The 24,840-nt window shown below is 33.8% G+C and overlaps 1 long non-coding RNA gene across 1 annotated transcript in view; it reads left to right on the forward strand.

Moving 5' to 3' along the window:
• Positions 1-17,456: 17,456 nt before the first annotated feature.
• The window catches only part of LOC107974412 (uncharacterized), a 37,693-nt gene continuing 30,309 nt past the window's right edge, over positions 17,457-24,840 (forward strand). Inside the window, exons 1-2 of the long non-coding RNA XR_001717152.4 lie at positions 17,457-17,543; positions 17,642-17,924. This is a non-coding gene — a long non-coding RNA (uncharacterized LOC107974412). The remainder of the gene's footprint in view (positions 17,544-17,641; positions 17,925-24,840) is intronic.

Consider the following 24,840-nt stretch of genomic DNA (forward strand, 5'->3'; position numbering starts at 1 on the left):
CTCAAATAAACACAGTTGAAATTTCAACTTGTAACAGGTTTTTACAACTTTTTAACAGGACACAAAGTTGAATCTTTTAAAAAAATTAATAAATTTGGTAAATCTCTAACACCAGTCAAAAACTTAACAGAGAACACAAATAAACAATATTATACATGAATATACAAATGTAGCTACAAATGCTACAGATATAAAAAGATGGAAAAAACTACAAAATTTTTTGTTGGAGAGATTTTAAGCAAAGAAAACGAAAACGTTTCTGATAAAATACAACTTTCCAAAACTGATTCAAGAAAAAATAAAAACTAAATAGTACTAAACAATAAAAAACTAAATCAATCATTTTAATTCTTCACACACACACACACACACACACACACACACATAGATGGATTTTATAAGAAAATAAATTCAAGGAATCAGTAATTTCAATCTAATATAACATTTAAAGGTATAGCTGCTCTCTGATTGAATCTATGAATTGGAGGTTCAGAATCTTACTACTTAGACCTATTGCCCACTCCTTTATGGGTTACTCTTAGAACCATGGTCCTGTCAGCCTATAGGTTGCCAGTTGGAACCTCTGTTTTTGCACCGTACACAGCCACATGCAGTGGTCCTAACTAAAAGGAATAAAGGAGGACAGTTTGAAAAAGACAAATTTGTTCCAACTTTTTTATCTTATATGAAAGGATATTGAAGACAAAAGAATTTGTGTTTTTCAGTGTTTCTAAATGTTTTCAGTACTTTTGACTACACCAAAAGTCTTTTGAATTAATATATCTCCCCCTTATTTTATGATGAGTACATTTTCGCTGAAAGAAAACCATCAGAAACAACATCTTCTTCCCAATATTGAAAGGTATATGTAGTTGACAAACTAGAACTCCGGACACATTTTCAACACCCAGCACAAAGAAAAGTCATCTCCCATTTTCAGAAAATAAATCGTGAAATTGTATGTTAAGACACCACTTGGAAACTTCAAACATTAAGAAAATGCATCCTTGAGGAGGGAAACACAAATCTTTACCACAACAAAAATGCATAACATGAGTTTCTAAAGTAAGGAGATAAATATTTATGGGGTATCTTATCCTTTCAAAACATTTATAAGTAGGAACTTTTAGTTAGCTCACACAATAGAAGTCAAATGAGCTGCAGGCAGGCTTACATGACTAAGAAAACAGAAAATAAAACACATGGAATTATGCATGGTCATATATAAAATGAGAAAATACATACAAAACAAGAATTTTTTCCCATTTACCAATGTAATATAATACAACTTTAGCTTAGAATCAATATATTTCTAAATTATTTTTAAAATGTTTTCTTTATGCTCTTTATACTATAAATAATTCAAGAAACATAGCTCATATGCTTTTTACAGCACTGCTTAAAGCTATAAGAAGAATTTTCATTTATCAGTACTTAAATATTCATTAATATTGCCTGTAGAAGTAGGTAGGGAAACAAATTATAATTATTATTCAAATTGTATTGTGTGTTGTTATTGATGCCTAATATCGAAATTGTTTTTACATAAAAGTAAAATATTAAAGCATTTAATAAGAAAAATTACCTTATCTAAAATATTCGGCATGTTTACAATGCTTAACAAATCTGTATAGAAATCAAATGAATGTTTTCTCATTTCAGATAATTAAAAGGCTATATACTCATCTTCTAAGTATAATTTGATACCCATATTTCAATTTCCAAACCACTCTTTCTAAATAGATAAGAAATAAATGTTCTGAAGTAGTTAATGTAATGACTTAGAAATCTATCATTGTATAATGTGTTTAAGTTATGATCTACTATTTAAATGACAAACAAATATATGTATAAACATACATATATACACACACACACACATATTGAATGTATATGTACAACTTGCTATAAAAGAGTAGTAAAATGTTCAACTTTCCTATCATCTCAAAGTTTTGTATTCTATTATACCAATAATCACTACCACAATAAAAACAGCAGCATTTAATGGCACTATTAACTCAAGAACCTAAAACACCAACTACATTAATTATATTCATTATACTTAATTGAACATAATCATCTAACCTAACAATTCCTTGTACACTAATTAATAAAACAGCATGTCTTCTGGATTAGAAATATACAAAAATAGCTGTTCTTTATGAGATAATTTTGTTAAAAATGTGTGAACCACAATTTAGTATATATAAAAGATGTTGAAATACATTTAATTTAGTAATTTTAATGTGTTTAGTGTAATATTCATGCTGATAATGACTTAAGAATATAATGATGGATTTTTTAACGTAAGCAAATGTTTTCCAATAGTCCTTGAGAATATTTACTGTTCTTATTAGCATATGATTTAGCCGAGTTTTCTACCCTCAGTAGTTATTCAAATTTTCATCTCGCCCATCAAATGCTTAACCAATCCATTTACCCTCACTCCAAGTACATGACTTTGTGTTCTACCTAATACAATATTTATTGCAACGTTGCCTCTCCAAATAATAACCTAAACTAAATATTACTCTGTTTTTATACTTCTCTGAAACAGGTGTCCTCACCATCCAAAGTTTCTGATCCCAGTGAAACTATTTATAACAAGGTCAATAATTACTGCCATTATTACTATATTCCACTGATACTTTTCTATTCCTTTCTGCTCTTCTCTGGAACAGTTAACTGAAATTGCCTTCCTAAACTGTCCCCTCTCTTATTTTACAGGGCATCCCTACCTCCTGGTTTCCTTCTCAATTTCTTCATGAGATTTCTTTCCTATTCAGTGACAATTTCACTACCATTACTCACTTGCCCCCTTGGATATCTGTCTTTCCTTTATATACATTTCTATCATATACATTTTAGTTAGATGCCCAACAGGTAACTCAAACCAATTCCAAAAATAATTTCATCATCTCTTAGCCTCTACCCTCTATAACTAACCCCAAATCTTCTCCTCTTCATGCCTTCCCTAACATAGTACATGATGCTGAATTTCATCCCATCATTCAAGGCAAAAATCAGTGAGACATATAGACTTCTTCATACATAAGCTGCACACAATTCCTATATATTCCATTTGTTCTATATGTTTTTTAAAGAATTTGCCCTGTCTTCTATTAAAAAGAAAACTATTGACACAGCTTCATTTTAATCCCTTCTTCCCGGCTGGAAGTAGCTTGAAGAATAGTCTTTCTGCTTTCAAACTTTCCACAATTTGTTTTCCACACAAAAGCAAGAGTAATTTATATATATATAAAGTATATATGTATCATAAATCAGATATCAATACTTGCCTGCTGGAAACATTCTAGTACAATTAAAATAAAAACTAAATTATTATTTTCTTTTTTGTCTTTATTGTTTTTTAAACATTTTTAGTCATTGTTTACTAATGCATAATATTTGTACATATTTATGGGGTCCATGTAACATTTTGATACATGAATACAATGTGTAATGATCAAATTGAGTTATTTAGGATATCCATCACCTTAAACATGTATTATTTCTTTGTGCTAGAAACATTTCAAATTTTCTCTTCTAGCTCTTTTGAAATATACAATATATTGTTGTTAATTATAGTCACCACACTGTGATATCGGACAATATAATTTATTCCTTCTGTCTGAATGAATATTTGTGCTGATTAACCAACCTCTTTTGGTCCACACCCTCCACATCCTTCCTAGTATCTGGTAACTATCATTCTACTTTCTGCCTCCATAAGATAAATTTTTGTAGCTACCCCATGTGAGTGAGAACAAATGATATTTGTCTTTCTGTGCCTGGCATATTTTACTTAACATAATGACCTTCAATTCCATCCATGTTGTTGTAAATAACAGGATTTAATTCTGCTGTATGGCTGGATAGTATTTCATTGTGTGTGTGTGTGTGTGTGTGTATATACACACACACACATATATATATATGTGTCCATCAACTGATGAATGGATAAAGAAAATGTGAGATATATATATATATATGTATATATACATATATCCCCACATACATATTTCTTGTTTCTTGTATATATCCAATTTTAGGCCCTCATTGGATGAATAGTTTGCAAATATTTTCTCTCATTCAACAGATTTTGTCTTCTAAATACACATACATGACAAAATATATAACATATATATGTGTGTGTACATATGTATGTGTGTGTGTATATATATATATATAAAATCACATTTTCTTTATCCATTCATCAGTTGATTGACACAGTTTCCTTCTGTATCTTGGCTATTGTGGACAGTGCTTAACTAAAAATGGGGGTGCTGGTATCCCTTTGATATATTGATTTTTTGTTCTTTGTAGAAATACCACATAGTGAGATTGTTAAATCATATGATAATTCTATTTTTAGTTTTTTGAGAACCTCCATATTGTTTTCGTAATGGCTGTACTAATTAATATTTCCACCAACAGTGTACAAGAGTTATCTTTTCTAGTTCAATCTTATGAAAAACAATATGGAGATTCCTCAAAAAAAATGGAACTAACATTTTATCCAGCAGTCCAACTACTATCTACTATCTACCCAAAGGAAAACAAATCATTACATTAAAAAGATAAAAACCCAAAAATCCCACCTGCACTCATATGTTCATTGCAGCACTATTCACAATAGCAAAGTCATAGAACCAACATGTGTCAATCAGTGGTTGACTGGATATCGAAAACGTGGTATAGATACACCAGATAATACTACACAGCCATAAAAAAATTATGAAATTATGTCCTTCGCAACAAGAAGAATGGAGCTGGAGACCATTACCCTAAGTAAAGTAAGATACAGAAAACAAAATACCACATGTTCTAACTTAAAAATGGAAGCTAAACAATGAGTACACAAGGACATAAAAATGGAAATAATAGACAATGGGGACTCCAACAAAGGAGATGGAGGGGGACAAGTGTTGAACAATAACCTATTGGGTACACTGTTCACTATTTGGGTAATGGGTACGCCATAAGCCCAATCCCCACCAGTACACAGTATACCCGTGTAACAAATATGCACATGTATCCTCTGAATATGAGATGAAATAAGTTTTATAAACAGCTGTAAAAATGAATACTTTTTAAAAAATATATAGTAATTTTGAAGAGTTCCCTTTTCTCCATATCACTGCTGGCATTTGTTAATTTGGGTTTTAATTTTTATAATAGCCATTCTAAGTGGGATAAAACGATATCTCATTATGGTTTTGATTTGCATTTCCCTGATGATCAGTGTTGTTGAGTATTTATTCATATACTTGTTGGCCATTTGTAGGTTTTCCTTTGATAAATGTCTTTTCAGATTCTTTGACGATTTTTTAATGGGATTATTATTATTTTTTTATTTAGTTTGCTGTTGAGCTCAGTTTCTTGTATATCCCCAATACTAGTTCCTCATTAGATAAATAGTTTGCAAATATTTTCTTCCATTCAACTGATTCTGTCTTCACTATATTGATTGGTTTCCCTTTCTGTTCTGATGTTTTTTAGCTTAATATAGTCTGGTTTGTCTATTTTTGTTTTTTGTTGCCTGTGCTTTTGAGGTCCTAGCCGCAATATCTTTGCTTACACCAAAGACTAGATAAAGTGATCCTTACATACTCAACTAATACCTTTTTTCCCAGCTCCTTACAGTCCAGCTTTATGACTCTATCTAATCCTCTAGTACAAAAATAATGTTTAAGAAAGCTGCCTGGAGTGATGCGGTATTCACCGCATGTGTCCAACTTGCACCACAAGTGGAAGAAGCCAAAAGGCAACCCACCCTAGGTTATATACCTCAAGGGCCATGTGAGTCCCTGGAAAAAGTTTTGAAGAGCACCGTGCCTCCAGTGAACATATACAAAACCGCGGCTATGCCAGAGAGTTCTGCCCTAACTTAAGATGATACATGTAGGAGAGACAGAAAAAAAAAAAAAAAAAAAAAAAAGGTTTAGGCTGTTTCGAGCAGTGGTTCCTTATCTAAAGGTGTTGCATTATCAGTACATTCTATATTTTTTCTGAGATATATAGGCAAACAAAGGAAGGAGGGAGAACTGGGTCAGTCCAAAGCCATCCAGAGAACTATCTCGCATATGAAACTATAAAACTTGCTCTAAAAGTAATAATGTAATCCAATTTAAAATACTCTCATACTGTAATGGTGGTAAGTAAATAAATTTTAATGCTAATATAAAAAAGACCAAAGTATTAAAAATAACATAGCTACAATAATTTGTTAATGGATATACAATATATAAAACATGGAAAATGTGACATCAATAACATAAAATAAAGGAGAAAGAGAAGTTAAAATGTAGAGCTTTTAGATGCAGTCAAAGTAAAGATGTTACCAGTTTAACTTGTCATTAGCTTTTATAACTAAAAGATGTTTTATGTAAGCCTCACAGTAACCACAGAGAAAAAAGTTCCAGTAGATACACAAATAAAAAAAGAAAGAATTAAAGCACACCACCAAAAAAATCATGTCACAAAGCTAAACAGTAAGAGAGAAAGCAAGTAACTACAAAACAGTCAGAAAATCAATTGCAAAATGGCAGCATAAATCCTGACCTATCAATAATTACCTTAAATGTAATGAAAGAAATTCTCCAGTCAAAAGACAGAGTGGCTAAATGAATTAAAAAAAAAAAAAAAGCAAGCTCCATCTATATGCTACCAGTCAACAAACAACCCACTTAAGCTTTAAGCATACACAAAAGCTGAAAGTGAAGGGATGGAAAAAGATATCCCATGCAAATGGTGAACAAAAGAGAGCAGAGGTTGCTATCCATCTATAACACAAAACAGACTTTAAGTCAAAATTGTCACAAGAGACAAAGAATTTCATTGTATAGTGATAAAAGGATCAAAGAATCAAGAGGAAATAACAATTGAAAATATGATGCACCCAACATGAGAGCATCTAAATACATAAAGAAAATACTAACAAAACTAAAGGACAAAAAGACACATTAATACAATAATATTAGTACACTTAAGTATATGATTTTCAGCAATGGATAGATGTTCCAGACAGAAATTTAATAAGGGAACAGTAGACTTGTATTAATACAACACTGTGGACCAAATAAACCTGATAGACATGTATAGAACATTCTAAGAGCACCAGAATATCCATTCTTTCTGAGTATAAATGGAACATTCTCCATAGATCAATGTAAGGTCATAAAGAAAGGCTTAACAAATTTAAGAAAATTAAAATCATATCAAATATCTTTTCTGACCATAATGATAGGAAATTAGAAATCAATAACAGGAGGAATTTTAGAAAATTTATGAATATTTGAAAGTTGAACAATACAATTCTGTAAAACCAAAAAGTAAAAGAAGAAATAAAAATATAAATAAAAAGAGAGCTTGAAGGCCAGGCATGGTGGCTCATGCCTGCAATCCCAGCACTTTGAGAGGCCGAGGCGGGCAGATAACCTGAGGTCAGGAGTTTGAAACCAGCCTGGACACCATGGTGAAACCCCGTCTCTATTAAAAATGCAAACATTAGCTGGATGTGGTGGCAGGCACCTGCAATCCCAGCTACTCGGGGGGCTGAGGCAGGAGAATCACTTGAAACCAGGAGGCAGGGGCTGCAGTGAGCCGAGATCACTCCACTGCAGCCTGCACTCCAGCGTGGGTGACAGAGCAAGATTCTGTCTCAAAAAAAGAGATCTTGAAACAAATAAAAATTTAAACACAGCATACTGAAACTCGTGAGATATGGCAAAAACAGCTGTAAGATGAATGTTTATAGCAATAAATGCCTATGTTAAAAAAATAAGATCTCAAATAAAAAAAACAGCATTGTACCTCAAAGAACTAGGAAAACAAGAACAAAAGATCAGAGCAGAAATAAAATGGAGACTAGGAAGACAACAGAAAAGATCAATAAAACTAAAAGTTTTTTGTAAAGATAAAATAGCCAAACTTTTAGCTAGACTATAAAAAAAGAGAGAAAATGCAAATAAATAAAATCAGAAATAAAATGAAGACATTATGACTCAAACAGAAGTCCAAAAGATAATAATAAATTATTGTAAATAATTATGAGCCAACAAATTGCATAACTTAAAACACATGGATAAATTCCTAGACACATACAATCTACCAAGATTGAATTATCAAGAAATAGAAAATCTGAACAAACAACGAGTAAGGAGACTGAATCGGTAATAAAAATCTGCCATCCATGAAAGGCTCAAGACCTGAAAATTTCACAGCTGAATTCTACCAAGCATTTAAAGAACTAATAACAATCTTTCTCAAACTCTTTCAACCAATTGAAGAGGAGGGGATACTTCCAAACTTTTTTACAAGGCTCGAATTACCATGATATCAAAGCTAGAAAAGGACACAAAAAAAGAAAAATCACCAGTACAGGCCAATATTTCGAAAGGATATAGATACAAAAATTTTCAACAAAACAACAAGCAAATCAAATCCTTCATTACAACAAGAAAAGTCACTCACCACAATCAAATGGGCTTCATCCCAGGGATACAAAGATGAATAAACATATGTAAATCTATAAATGGGATACACCACATTAATGGAATGAAGAGGAAAAACCATATGATTATTTAAATAGATGCAGAAAAAGCATTTGGCAAAATTCAACATCTCTTCATAATAAAAAAAAACTCTCAACAAATTAGATATAGAAAAAATGTATGTCAACACAATGAAGGTCATATATGATACTCAGCTAACATCATACTTAACAGGGAAAAGTTGAAAACTTTTCCTCTAAACTCAAGAACAAGACAAGGATGCCCACTCTTGCCACTTATACTCAAGTGGAAGTACTAGCTACATTAATTAGGCAAGAGAAAGAAATAAAAGACATCCAGATTGGAAATGGGGAAGTTAAGTTGTGCCTGTTTGCAAGGACATGATCTTATACAGAAAAAATATTCATGATTTCACCAAAACTGCTAGAGCAATTAAACAAATTTACTAAAGTTGCATGATACAAAATCAACATACAGAAATCAGTAGCATTTCTAAACACTAAAAGCAAACTATCTGTAAAAAAAAAAATCAAGAAAACGATCCTATTTACAATAGCTATAAAAAATAGGAGTAAATTTAATCAAAAGAGGTGAAATATCTCTACACATAAACCTATAAAACATTGATAAAATAAGTTATAAAAGACACACACAAAAACTGGAAGATACCTCATGTTCATGGACAAAGAAGTACTCATGGTGATACCAGAAAATATGCTTATGATAAGTTAAAAAGAACATGTTTTTAGATTCTTATAATCATTGGTTTGCTACCACATGGTTGTTTGAGGAAACGCTAGGGGAAAGGTAACATAACCACCATGTAGAAAGAGGTTACTGAATGAAAGAGATATCTAACAATCCTCTTGACATCTCTTGGATGCTGTTGGTCATACTACCTTTATCTTAAATGTCTGTTGCAGAAAGATTAAGATATTTCAGAATGTTGGATGCCAATTTAGAGAAGTTGGGAATTTTCCTCATTCCTTTCCCCTGATGTTTTACTTTCTATTTGGTCTAAAATAGTTCATAATTTTAAGCCGGGATTGTTATTACTTGAATTTATTAATGGCAAGCATTTTGATTAAACTATCTTGACTGGTTATCTCATGGTTAATTTTATTATACTTCAAACTCTTTTTACTTGACTTCCACTGGGGAAATATATTTATGTGAGTATGGGCCTTTATGTCTGAAAGAACATCTTTCTGTTTTCCTGCTATAAGAACATATGCATATTGGAATGTTTTCATATTATAGATTCTTTAAAAACAGACATAGAATTTTTTTTCCTTAAAATAAACATGGAATAAATAGAAGGTATGGGATACTAGAAAATATTATAAACTCAGGACATTCTATCATATATATTTATATGTATGTTTTATTTTACATGTTATTATATACTATCTATATTTATAGAATGGAAACTAAATAAGAAATATAATGGGTTTTATATCTTTAACTTTTTAATTTATTCTACTATCTTATCTAAAATATTTTATTTTGTGAATGTTGTCTATCAAACATATAAATATTTGGATTTAGCAATAGAAAATCACTATAGAAATCTGGAAGTCAATACTCATAGCTTATGTACCACACACACATACATACACTCTTGCCATGACATTTTAATTCCATAAAATCTAAAGTGAGTATAGGAACATATCTTTTTGAGTTAGGAATTTGGCAATCAAAAATTCAATGGAGGGTAAAAACACGTAAGTTTTTATTAATTTGAACATCAATATTTCAAGTGATATTTGGGGGAGCATCATGAAATAGGGAGGCAGTTTAATAGCTGAGGAAGATTGCTACTATAGATAGTTTTAACTCTGCCATTTGACAACTTCGTGAAATTAAACAAAGTACTTTGCCCTATCTTGCTTTATTTTCCATATCTCTATGAACCTTAGTTACTAGTTTGTTACAAACCAAAGATCAAATCAATATGAAGTGTTATTTGCTAAAATAATGAATGAGTTTGTTGGTTAAAACCTGCATGGAACTTCCTCCTGTTGTCTGCTGATCTGCTGAAGATAAGGCGATTTCTTGCAGGTGCCTGCTAATGAGTGGTAGGAGAGCTTCTTTTGGTTTGCTGTTATGGTGAGAGAATAGCTTTGGGATTCCACATTTATGCCAAATATATCCTCACTCCATAGGCCATACCAAACCTATTCTAGGTTTCATTTCTGGTGCTTTGTTTCTAAAGCAGAAAAGCCTAAAGTTCAACTTCCTCCAGTTGAGAAAATATACTCACAGTAAAGTTACCTTCTGGAGAAATTTAATTCTTTGGAATTTGTTTTTATTTGCATTTGGGCCAGGAGATTATATTTTATCATCTCTTTATTTCATTTATTTTACTCATGTATTTTTAGTGTTTTTTAATGAAAGAGGCAGACCATACCTAGTCAACAATATTTTATCGCCCATAAGCAAAGCAATCTCCCATCCATATTCCTAGAAACTGGAGGCTTTGTATATGTTTTAAGTTTTATTTTATGTTCTAAATAACAAATGTGTTTTGAGAGTTATATATGGCTTCCTATTTTAAAGTATAAGATATCTAAGTCAGATAAAGTTATAAGCCAAATAATACTTCCTATCTCAGGTCATGTGTGAACTCTGTTTGGAATGAAGACCATAATTTACAAGCTGAAGCAATGGAAAATGGCAGAGAAAATAGTAAAGTCAAAGTTAAAGGCAAGTGGCCCTGTCCCCACAGCCACCACTGCATATGGATGCTGGCAGCCCTTCCGTCTGTGCATCACCAATGCTGAATAGTGCAAATGCATGCACAGAGGCTGACAGCCCTGAGCCTGCCAGCACCCCACTACTGTCATGCTGCCACTGCTACCAGTGCAAGCACGCACAGGAATGCCATAGCCCTATTCCCACTAGTACCCTGTCCTAGCCAGTGTGTGTGCACCTCACCACACTGCCAAGCTGCTGGCACACATGAGTGAGCATGAATACCACTGTTGCTGTACCAGTGAAGCACTTTGACTGGCATCACACATTAGAGTGTTGTGGCCAGCAAACTGGGAACAACTCAGCCCCTCTAGTGCAGCAGGCTCCTAACCTCGAGGGGTCAGAGAACAAAGCCAGGGGCCTAGTCCCCATCCCCTGAGTTACAGCACACCATCCAGGAGTGATAATCTGAACCTTGGCTCCCTAAAATCTTCTAGAAACAAAAGTTAAGAGTCAACTGAACCCACATTACACCACAATAAAATCACCAAGGGCATCAAAGAAAATAAAAGCAAAAAGAAAAACATTCAAAAGACAGAAACGTCAATGATTGAAAGAACATCAGCACACACAGATAAGAAAGAACCTGTGCAAGAACTCTAGCAAATCAAAAAGCCAGAGTGTCTTCTCACCTACAAATGACCACACTAGGTGACATAAATGACACTGTATTCTCAGGCAATGTTAAGAAAAAAATAAACTATATTTTCCAGTGGTGCCAGTTTAACAAGCTGAGTGATTTTCTCCAGGGAATTAGGCTGTAATTTTACCAGGCTGGTGGAACCAGAGCAAGAGTATTTCAGGGCTACAGTGATTGAAGCAACCTGACTAACCTCTCTGGTTTCTGGCAGGACTGTCTCATGTCTCAGTCTTAGCACAAAAGTCCTGAGCCTGCATTGCCAAGACAATCCTAAGCCAAAAGAACAAAGCTGGAGGCATCACACTACCTGACTTCAAACTATGCCACAAGGTTACAGTAACCAAAACAGCATGGTACTGGTACCAAAACAGAGATATAGACCAATGGAATAGAACAGAGCCCTCAGAAATAATACCACACATCTACAACTATCTGATCTTTGACAAATCTGACAAAAACAAGAAATGGGGAAAGCATTCCCTATTTAATAAATGGTGCTGGGAAAACTGGCTAGCCATATGGAGAAAGCTGAAACCGGATCCCTTCCTTACACCTTATACAAAAATTAATTCAAGATGGATTAAAGACTGAAATGTTAGACTTAAAACCATAAAAACCCTAGAAGAAAACCTAGGCAATACTGTTCAGGACATAGGCATGGGCAAGGACTTCATGTCTAAAACACCAAAAGCAATGGCAACAAAAGCCAAAATTGACAAATGGGATCTAATTAAACTAAAGAGCTTTTGCACAGCAAAAGAAACTACCCCACAGTGAACAGGCAACCTACAGAATGGGAGAAAATGTTTGCAATCTACTCATCTGACAAAGGGCTAATATCCAGAATCTACAATGAACTCAAACAAATTTACAAGAAAAAAACAACCCCATCAAAAAGTGGGCAAAGGATATGAACAGACACTTCTCAAAAGAAGACATTTATGCAGTCAAAAGACACATGAAAAAATGCTCATCATCACTGGCCATCAGATAAATGCAAATCAAAACCACAATGAGATACCATCTCACACCAGTTAGAATGGCGATCATTAAAAAGTCAGGAAACAACAGTGCTGGAGAGGATGTGGAGAAATAGGAACACTTTCACACTGTTGATGGGACTGTAAACTAGTTCAACCATTGTGGAAGTCAGTGTGGTGATTCCTCAGGGATCTAGAACTAGAAATACCATTTGATCCAGCAATCCCATTATTAGATATGTACCCAAAGGATTATAAATCATGCTGCTCTAAAGACACATGCACACGTATGTTTATTGTGGCACTATTCACAATAGCAAAGACTTGGAACAAAGCCAAATGTCCAACAATGATAGACTGGATTAAGAAAATGTGGCACATATACACCATGGAATACTATGAAGCCATAAAAAATGATGAGTTCATGTCCTTTGTAGGGACATGCATGAAATTGGAAACCATCATTCTCAGCAAACTATCGCAAGGACAATAAACCAAACAGTGCATGTTCTCACTCATAGGTGGGAATTGAACAATGAGAACACATAGACACAGGAAGGGGAACATCACACACTGTGGGGGGAGGGGGGAGGGATAGCATTAGGAGATATACCTAATGTTAAATGACAAGTTAATGGGTGCAGCACACCAACATGGCACATGTATACATATGTAACTAACCTGCACGTTGTGCACATGTACCCTAAAACTTAAAGTATAATTAAAAAAAAAAAGAAAAGAAAGAAAAAATCTATTATAGCAGGGTAGAGAGCTCTAGATGAAATTAAAGGCATAAATGGACTTGAGGACCCAACATGACAGAGAAAAAAAAATTAGGAGGCAAATAAGAGAGAAAGTTGATAGGAAGTGAGATTTAAAGGGTCTGAATTTAATATTCGTTAGTCCTGCTGTTGCAGGTGCTAAAGTCTAAAGAGTAGGAAACTAAAACGTGTTATGAAGATAAGCTGTTGGAGATGAGAACGTGAAGGACCTGAAAAGCCATATTGTTGGACTGGGTTTCTACAATTAGTATTAATAATGCATCCCATGGGACAACATTTTCAATAAAATGTTAGATACTATGGATGTGTAAGGGTAAAGGCATTTATCCCAATGGCATGAGCTCTAAAGGGGCAAAGTGGGTTTTCTTTTCTTTTCTTTTTTTTCATTTTAAAAAATAGATCAAGGAATAACAACACGGAAACACTGAGAAAGTGAAAAGAACATTTACCATAGTTTTGTGCAGTGATGTGTAGTCAGAGTGCAAGACAACAAATTCTACCTGGAAGGGAGTCAAGGAAGTAGTGTCTTCAGGATAGGATCGGGTTTTGTTAATATAAGAAATGTTCATTGAAGAGACTTCATTAATCCTTAAAAAGTGGTTTTTAGAGACAAATAAGAATGCTATTCTGCTTGTAACCAGACCATAAATTTTTCCTTCACATTTTTTCAATCATGGATATATACTAAATTTTGACAGGAGAAATATAAACTATCCGAGTTTTAACACTTTATAATGAAAAAAAGACCCTATAATTTATTCACTATGTTTTTCAAATTAAAATCAAATCTCATTTCAACTACTATATGAGAAAATACATTGAGAAAGCAGGTTTACATGGCAATGTTAAATTATAGCCCCAGATGACAGAAAAAATAGACTCTCATGGCAAATGGAGATGTTCAAAGTGAAAACAGAATCAGGCAGCCATGGCTGGGTGAGAGAACGGTCAATACTCTGTGTTCTTGGAAAGATGTTGTAAAGGTGCTACAGAAATTCTCTTTCAACAATCAAACCAAACCAGTCCCTGTAGTTGGTGCCAAGATAAACTGTGGCTGGACTCCCTCTACCCAGTCCACCACTGAAACTGGTCATTTGAAAGAAACATCTGACAGAGACATCTGGTTTTGAGCTTGGAAACCACCCAATCAGAGCTTGACTATTTTGACCAATCAGAACTAAACAAGTGTGAAACTTGCATTTGCATAAATTGTCCTCAGTGAAAACCTGGGTGAGAATTTTCTCTATTTAAGATAGCCATTTGCTTTGTTCTTCAGAGAGCACATTTTCATTGTATTGAAGGCTGTGCTTTCCCAATCTGCAAATTTTGTTTTAATAGAAAATAAACTCTTAATTTTTCCTCCATAGAATTCTTGGTCTTCTGTTAACAAAGTACCATAAGGTATAAAACATGTGACCATCACAAGTCTGATGGTGATATAATTGACCGAATATGAACAGACACAGGTAAAGTGTACATCTTACCTCTGTGAACCACAAACAGAGCCGTCTCCTAGTCAGAGCTATGTTTCCCTGGCCTTTGAATCCTCACAAATCCTGTCAGGTTCCAATAGTAACCTCTACTCTTTGGGTATAAGTAAAAAGTATTACACTCAGCATGTTCCTGGGTATGCACTATAAGGTCAAGTGCATCAAAAATAATGTTTTTCCCCTTGCTACCCAGGGTTCAGCCTGCTGGGGGTATCTTATTGCTTAAATTACAAACACATTATTTATTATTAGAAAATGAGGATATATTTATCTACTGAGCTTTAACAAAATAAATGGCAGATGTGGAATATTCTATATATCTTGATTTTAGTTAAATAGGAAGAAATTTTTAAAAGTTATGAGTTTTTATTTTGTGATTTAATATAAGAAAATATAAATGTAAATTATGCTGATGATATTTGGATATAAAATACTTCTCCAAGTTTCTACTAATAATTTAACAATTTTAAAATTAGGCATATAATGTTGAACTTGATAAAACCTAAATTTTAAATATATGAATTTCTTTAAAAATGGAATCTTCAGAAGTTTGGAATTATTCTAATTTGCAAACAAATATTCTGACAAAAAATTATTTAATGCTGAAATGTTAATGATATATTTGTAGTCTAACAAATTGCAGATCATTATAAAGAAATGAATTTACTTAGCATATTTGTCCAAAATGCTTTCTACAAGCCCTCAATATTTCTATAAATTTTAGAATTAGCATTACAAAGAAATTCTAGAAACAATACTCTGTTATGGTCACAGTTACTAAAAACAAACAAAAACCAAAACAATTCTAATTCACAAACCTTTGAGATTCTTTCATGTGCAAGACACTGTGAAAGATATTGGACTAACAAAGAATCAAAAGCAGATACATTTCAGTTTTTGAATATTGGGAGTTTATATTCCAGCAAAGCAGACTATATATAAGTAAACCATAAAATCATATTATGATAAAGGATATGATATAGATATATATCAATTAATAGCTAAGAGTGTGGATTGTATGATAGAGGTACAGACATGCATTAGAGAACTGAGCTTAAAGCAAAAGCAGGAGTTAGTTACTGAAAAGCACAACTAGGAAAGTGGGAGCAGAGGAATAAAGATAAAAGAATATAAGAAAAGTTGATATAATAAGATGTATCAGTTTCCTAGGGCTGTGATAACCAGGTACTAAAAACTGGATTGTTAAAAACAACAGGAATTTATTCTCTCAATTCTTGACTCTAGAAGTCTTAAATCAAGGTTTCAACATAGTTAGTTATTTCCTAGGGATCTGAGGGAGAAACTGTCCCACATCTCGCTCTTGGTTTCTAGTGATAGCCCAGGTAACCCTTGGCATTCCTTGGATTGTAGATTCAACACTCTAATCTCTGCCACCGTTTTTACGTGGCTTTATCTTTATGTCTCCATGTCTTCTTATAATGTCACCATTCACATTGGATTAGAGAGTCATTCTACTCCAATATAAAAGACTTATCTTAAATAATTATATATGTAACAACTCTATTTTCAAACCAGACTGTACTCTGAGGTCATGAGGGTTAGGACTTTAACCTTTCTTTTTTGTGGGGACGTCATTCAATAAATAACATAAGGGCTAACACATATTAAGCAGTAACAAAACAACGTGTATACATTAAGCATTTTACCCCCAGTATATGGGTATTATATTGCTATGTGATAGTTAAATACTATAATCTTAATTTTACAGATATACATTTCCTGGTCACAGAGTTAAGCAACATTAAAGCAAATTTAAAAGCCTATATTTTAGCCACTATGTTTCCTGCCTCCCAAATAGTTAAATTTAGTTGGATCCATTCATGGCATATGTAAACAGAGAAGTTTGTAAAATAAAGAATGACATAAAAATAGGATGAAATTTGTACTTTACTTGGAGACTATCATAAATTACATTTGTTTCTTATTCATAATCTGATCTATGTTTCATTTAAAAAAATACTGGTAAACGTATGAGCCATAGTAGTTTCAGAAGATACTGAAAGAGAGAGGTATGTTAAAAGCTAGTGAAGTATTACCTAAGAGATCATGAATGCCTGTGATAGTGACAGGAGACAGACAAACTCCTAGGCAGGCAGAGTCAGGAAACCCGATCCTCAAACCAAGGACAGCTTAAAGCCTGAGATCCAAGCTGCCAGTTCCAGATAGAGTCCACAGCTGCAGTGAGAACTATCCCTGTCCTACCCACTCTCTCTCAATTGGTTCCTTCTGAATGATGCCCTTTAACCAATCCAATGGTGCTTTTTCCAATACCACCCACGGACCAATCAGCATGCACTTCCCCATTCTAAGCCCATGAAAACCCCAGGACTCAGCCTCACAGATGGCTAACCGGCTTTCAGGTCCCCTCTGGCAGCTGAGAGTTTTCCTTCTATAGCTCAAAATTCTTTTCTGCCTTATTTACTTTCTGGTGTCGACATATCTTATTCCTTTGTTGCAGGACAAGAACTTGGAACTTGCTGAGCTGGGGATGGCGGGAGTAAAAGAGTTGTAACCTTCCCTTCTGCTCCCCAAACAATGTGAGAGAAGAAACCATTAGACGCCACTCTCTCCTGTTAGCCCAACTGCCAGAGCGGAAAAAGTTGTGACGTCACTGGCTTACTCAGCAAGCTAACTGTGGGAGGTGGGAGTAGAAGAGCTGTAACCTCTCCCACTCGAGGAACTACCCTCCTGCTTGACAAATTACAGGAGCAAAAAAGCCACGTATCAGAGGAGACTTCAGGGTATGTTTATATCTGTATTATAGGATTTTTAAAAGATTAAATGAAGTAGCATTTCTGAAATGCCTGGAAAATAATGTTTGAAATAGAATAGAATATCAATAAATGGTGCTGCTGTCATTATTAGTTGAATTCATAGAGAAAACCAAGCACACACACACACACACACACACACACACGCAATCCTAAAGACTATAAGGTTCTTATAGAAATAACATTAAACATGTTTTTTAAAAGTAAGGCCTTAAATATGTAAAGTATATCCTGTAGAATTTTTAAAACTAATAATTTTATATTATTATTGAATATATCTAACCTCTTGACCGTTTTTCATTGGCAGAAAATTAAGCCTGACAGTCTCTCCAAACAACTTTGTGCACATATTAAGTAAAGGAGGAGGTACTGCTTACACCTAAAACCTAATCTCAGATGAATTATGGAGTGAATATAACTAGTACTGAGCTAAACGTTAAAAACAAATGTGTAAGATCTCATAAAGACAATACATGCAATATTTCATTTACACATTATGTTTATTATTTATGTGTGCATCTAACTAACTGCTAATCTCAGCTTTACCACAATATCTAAAATAAGAGGTAATTCTTTCATCATCTTGACCTTTTGGACAGTTTACCATAATCATACACGAAAGATTCAGTAAACTATTTAGATTTTCAGAAAAAGTAGTCATAGAATACAAAGTGGCATTAACTATCCAAGAGTATTTAACTTAATATATAAATAAATGTGTTTCTGATATGCCATTTCTAGGCAAGTTCAAGCCTCATATGAATGAGACAATAACAGTTTTGTTTTGATTTTTTAAAATTACCTTTTCCTGTAAACGAGCCAGCTCCCTGGTTTTAAAGAAGAAATAATGGGAAAAGAAGGGCATTCTGAGAGTTCAACCTTCTCTTTCTTTTATTAATTGTTTTAACTTAGTCAAAGTACTTACTGCTTTGTAGCTACACTGAGATGATTTTATGTTTCTTAAATCCTAATACAAGAGTTAGAAATTACTAGAATTTTTCCTAAATATGTCTTTGGAAAATGGCATTATATATGTAGAAATCTTAAAAATAGTACTTCATTTGACAGTATATCTGAGAAAAAATAAGCTTTAGTGGTTATCTAATTCCATTTTGTCCTGCTACAACAGAATACCTGAGTCTAGGTAATTTATAATGAACAGAAACTTATTTATCATGGTTCTGGAGGCTGGGAAGACCAAGATCAAAGTGTGGCATTTGGTGAGAGCCTTCTTGCTGCATCTTTACCCATGGTGGAAGACAGAAAATCAAGAGCGAAAAGGGGATCAAACTCATTCTTTTATAACAGCATTAATTCCACCCATAAAGCCAGAGCCCTCATGACCCAATCACCTCTGAAAGGTCTTATCTAATAATACTGTGACAATGTCAATTAAATTTCAACACGGGTTTTGGAGGGAACAAACATTCAAACCAAAGCAGTGGCTTTATGTAAGAAAATCCAATATAGAAATTCAGGAACAATACTACTTATTCCACTCTCCCTTAAGCAAAATGCAGTGTAAATACTATTTAATTCATTGCACTTACATGAAGACTAAATGGAATTGCCCAGTCGTCCATTGATTTACCCCTTACAGTTAAATCTGGTGATTTATATAGACCTATGCTATGGTTTATAGGAAAAGTTGAAAAAGAAAAATATGTAGTCTGCCCACCCAACATTTTTTCAACAACATCTCCTCAAAGGATGTAGCAAGAAATAATACAGTAAAGTCCATATTTCCATGGAGTAGGAAAAGACTTGACTAGAGTAATTATCAATATTGTTAGAAGAAAATGTCAACATATATGCTAAATCTCTAAAAGATGTTGTTTTTATATTATTAGACCCTACAGAGCTTAAAACAAATGTAAAAAGATCTCTCAGATATATAAGTAACTTAAAATCTAGATCAGAATATGATGCATTTATATATTACAATATATTAAATAATAAATGGGCCAGACATTAAAAAATAGTGAGCTAAATGCACACATTTCAAGTAGCAAGACATTTGAGAAAGGGATAGTTGGCAAGACGAAAAAGCAATAAACCTAAATCCAAACACATGACTCTTATTCCTACCTCTTACATTAAGTAGTTCTATGTATTACTTAAGTTCTATATATTTAGGCTTTTTTTTTTTTTCTTTTGAGACGAAGTCTCACTCTGTCGCCCAGGCTGTAGTGTAGTGGCACAATCTTAGTTCACTGCACCCTCCGCCTCCCGAGTTCAAGCGATTCTATTGCCTCAGCCTTCTGAGTAGCTGGGATTACAGGCACGCACCACCACACCCAGCTAATTTTTGTATTTTTAGTAGACAGGGTTTCACCATGTTGGTCAGGCTGGCCTCGAACTCGTGACCTCGTGATCCTCCCACCTTGGCCTCCCAAAGTGCTGGGATTACAGGCATGAGCCACCATTCCCAGCCCATATTTAGGCTTTTTTTTTAAGACATCTTTTACAATTGCAAAAGACAGAAGACAAGTTTAATTATATTATATGACACTTCCAGAAAAAGTGAAAAATATTACTATTGCTAGCATACAGCTCATAGAAACCATCATACAACCACTTCATTTACTAGAATTGACAATTCATCTGATTATTTCTGATGTACCTAAATTAAAACTTTTTATGTTTATATGCAAGGCATATTCTGCGTTTAAGGTTGTAGGGTGAAAGTGTTACATATGTTATGCTTCATATTGTTTTAAGGCCTCCAAGCTAGTTTTAATGTTATTTTCATGAAGTTTATGCTATTGAACATTGAAAGATGTTTAAATATTAGTTTAAATTGGGGTCTTTTGTATATTACACAGTATGCTTTCTTACAAATTTCAAAATTACCTTATGGATAGTATAATTGCATAGTATTTTAAGAGTATAAATTGCAAATAGGTATTAAAATATGTTACTATTTTTGTAAATCTGATAATTTTTTGCTTTTTTGAAATAAAAATAAAATAATTGTAAATAGCCTTACTTCTGTTTTTTATCTGTGGCACAAAATGTTTCAAAGTTAATTCATAAGTATAGCTGGCATTAATTCAACTTAACAAAAAGAGTCAACCTCACAGTTGTTTGTGTAATCGCTCCTATCGGGGAATTGAAGACTCCCTGGTATATATCCTCTGTATAATACTTATACAGCTCTGGGAACTAAGGTTAAATTACAACTAAATTGAAGCATATTTTTATTTTTTAAAAATATATAATTTCATGAGTATATGTTAACTGTTTTTATACATTAATGTTCAGAGAAAATAATCTGAGTTTTATTTCTTAAAAGCTCTAAGATTAAGAAAAATAATTTACAACTTTTTAAAAGAGGATCAGCTATCGGGAATGCATAATAAAATGATTCATCATTCATGGTACTTGATATTTCATTTTCATTGGGTACATTAAATTTAGCATAAAGAGATCAAGCAAAAAAAATTATAAAGACTTTTTCAAACACCATTTGCCCCAGCAAGTGTTGGACTCTGTTGGTGACTCATAGTGGCTGTTAACAACAGGGTTAAGTACAGAAATTTTTCTGCTTAAAAAACTTAGTTGTGCTCATTGAGAAAAATAAAGTTCAGCAGTGATATATTAAAAAGGAATTTCAGCATTGTTCATTGTTATGGTTGTCTGTTGTCTTAGTCTGTTTTGTGCTGCTCTAACAGAACACCACAGACTGGGTAATTTATAATGAACAGAAATTTATTTCTCACAATTTTGGAGGCTCTGAAGTCCAAGATCAGGAGCCAGCATCTTGCAAGTGCCTTTTTGCTGTGACATAACATGGCAGAAGACACCATTCAGTAAAAGGACAAAGAGAGGGTGAAACAGAACAAGAAAACCAGGACAAAATTGTCTCTTTACAAGGAGCCTACTCCCACAATAACAAACCCGTTCTCATTACATTGACATTAATTCATTCATGAGGGCAGAGTACTTATGGCTTAATCACCTCGGAAATTCCCATCTCTTAATTCTATTAAATGGCAATCAAATTCCAACATGAGTTTGGGAGGGGACAAGCATTCAAATCACAGCATTTATCAAAACTAAAGCAAGCTATTAGGAAATAAAATTCTTCAGTTTTGAACTAAGGGTCATGAGAACCAATCTAAAAAGACATATTTATAGTCATTGGATCACTGGTTTTTGATACTGACTGTATATAAGAATAGTTTTTAAAATCCTAAAACCTTGGTCATATTTACATCTAATCCTAAAACCAAGGTCATATTTACATCTAACCAAATAAGAATCTCTGTCTATAGATACCTTGGTTTCAGCACTCTTCAAAAATATCTGAGATCATACTTATGTTCATCCAGACTGATAACCAATGATCTATAATCCCATCTTCTTTCTTAAAAAACAGTCTTAGAGAGATCCTTGAGGCTGTGTGGTCAGTAAAATATCATGAATATTCTCTTCATTATAAATGATCAACTAGATTTATTCTTAATCAAAAGTGCCTAACAGTCAGTTAGAGGTACTTACTACTGCATAGTAAAATCAAACATTTCATGAAATATAAGAGCTTCCAATTCAGCACAGAAACAGAAAAGACAAACTTCAGTTTGACATTGCTTAAGCCCACTTCCTGGATACTCAGAGGATATATTCTGGAAATTTGGGGATGCAGAGACATAAGTCATTGTCATTTGGGCTTGCCTCATTCAGGTTCCCAAAGCTGATAGTTATATTTGAAATTACTTTGCTCTAGACATATCTCTAATTATCATACAAAGTTTCATAGAATTATAAAATAGTAATTTAAATTTTAAACATAATAATTATGGGTCAGATAGCTTTCGGGGACAGAAAGGGGAGCATAAGATTTGGAGTTTTCAACCCATCACCATTCCAGAAATATTTATTACAGAATTTCAAACTGAAATTAACCAACAGCAACATATCTTCCATTAGTTTTGATATAGTAATTTGAGAGAATCAAATTCAGGTTTTTACTTAGAGTATAAGTAAATTTTGAAAATTTAATACAAGAAGCATTTATAACAAAATTGAAGTCCTTTAGCAAGATGCTTAAATGGAGTGCACTGTTAAGACAGTGTTCATTCACTGAGATGGGAGACTTCATTTGATATGTACTTTGCCAATCACTTTGTAATGGCAAATATCATAATAGAGAATTTAACATGCATGAAAATATTCGACCAAAGAATGTTTATTACTTCTGTTAGTAGCAACATATCTTGAAAGGATAAAAATAAACTTCACTCAAGTATCTTCATTATAAAATGCAATATTAATCCGGTGACCTATTAACTCTTTCATGGCTGTATTATGTAGGTTCAAAATATCTAAATTTTCAATTATCTTTTTAGATTAGCTTATTTTTTTCCTTTAACTATGAAGCTCTGTAAAATGTAGAGAAATCCTATTTCTAAACTGAAATATATCAAAGTAAGCTAAAAGAATGGAATAATCATATCATAGAAGTTCTGGCTTCAGTGCTAACATGTTAAAGCAGCTAGGAAATTATCACTCCTGCCATCATAACTGCAACAACATAAATATGGAAAACCTGAAAATCAGTGACTTTTCTTGGAAACATTAGAGAACTGAGTGCATTATCCTGTTCTTGCATTGCTATAAAGAACTACCTGAGACTGGATAATTTATTAAACAAAAAATAGGCTTAATTGACTCCAGGTTCCAAAGGCTGTACGGGAAGCATGCCTGGGGAGGCTTCAGGAAACTTACCATTATGGCAAAAGGCAAAGAGAAAGCAGGCATGTCCTACATGGCTGAAACAGGAGAAAGAGGGAGTGGGGAAGGTGCCATACACTTTTAAACAACAAGATCTCATGAGAACTCACTCACTATCATGAGAAAAGCAATGGGGAAATCTGCCACCATGATCCAATCACCTCCCACCAGGCCCCTCCTCCAATGCTGGAGATTACAATTTGATATGCAATTTGGTCAAGGACACAAATCCAAACCATATCACTGAGACTGCAAGGCAAAAAGGCACCGGGAAATCTGGAGAGGGATGGATCCAGAGAGTCACAGGCTAGATTTGCTTACCTGGAACAGAAACCACTAGAGCCAAAAACTGATAGGATACCTCATTGTAATTGTAACTAAATACTGGAAGCTGAGTATGGACTAGCATGAAACAGAGAGAATCCTTGGAGATTAATTCACAAAGAAGTCAAAACATATTTTGGGGGTGTTTACCTCCAGGAACATCACCTCCCCTAAGTTCTCACAGGGGCAAGTTAAGAAAGATGCCTTCCTGGCTCTGACAAAGGTAGAGGAAATACAACTATTTCAAAATGACTTAAAAGTGTTTGCCATAACAAAGCTCTGTGCTGCAGAGTAAAAGACTATACCAGAGCCATCTTGATTACATTTTACTGGAAAAGTTTCAAACTAGAGAAGCACCATATAAAAATTAAATTGAAATGGATTTTATATCTAAATGTAAGACCTAAAACTCAAAAATTATATAAGAGGGTGTTGCTAAAGGAGATTAACATTTGAGTCAGTGGACTGGGAGAGGCAGGCCTACCCTCAATCTGGGTGGACATCATCTAATCAGCTGCCACTGCAGCTAGAATAAAGCAGGCAGAAGAACAGGGAAGGACTAGACTGTTTTAGTCTCCTGGCCTTCATCTTTCTCCTCTTCTGGATGCTTCCTCCCCTCCAAATCAGACTCCAAAGTCTTCAGTTTTGGGACTCATGGATTTACACCAGTGATCTGCCAGGGGCTGTTGGGCCTTCAGTCATAGACTGAAGTCTGCACTGTCAGCTTCCCTACTTTTGAGGTGTTGGGTCTTGAACTGGCTTCCATACTCCTCTGCTTGCAGATTGCCTATTGTGGGACTTCACCTTGTGATCGTGTGAGTCAACA

The sequence above is a fragment of the Pan troglodytes genome, chromosome 3, assembly GCF_028858775.2.
Source record: "Pan troglodytes isolate AG18354 chromosome 3, NHGRI_mPanTro3-v2.0_pri, whole genome shotgun sequence".
NCBI classification, from domain to species: Eukaryota; Metazoa; Chordata; class Mammalia; order Primates; family Hominidae; genus Pan; species Pan troglodytes.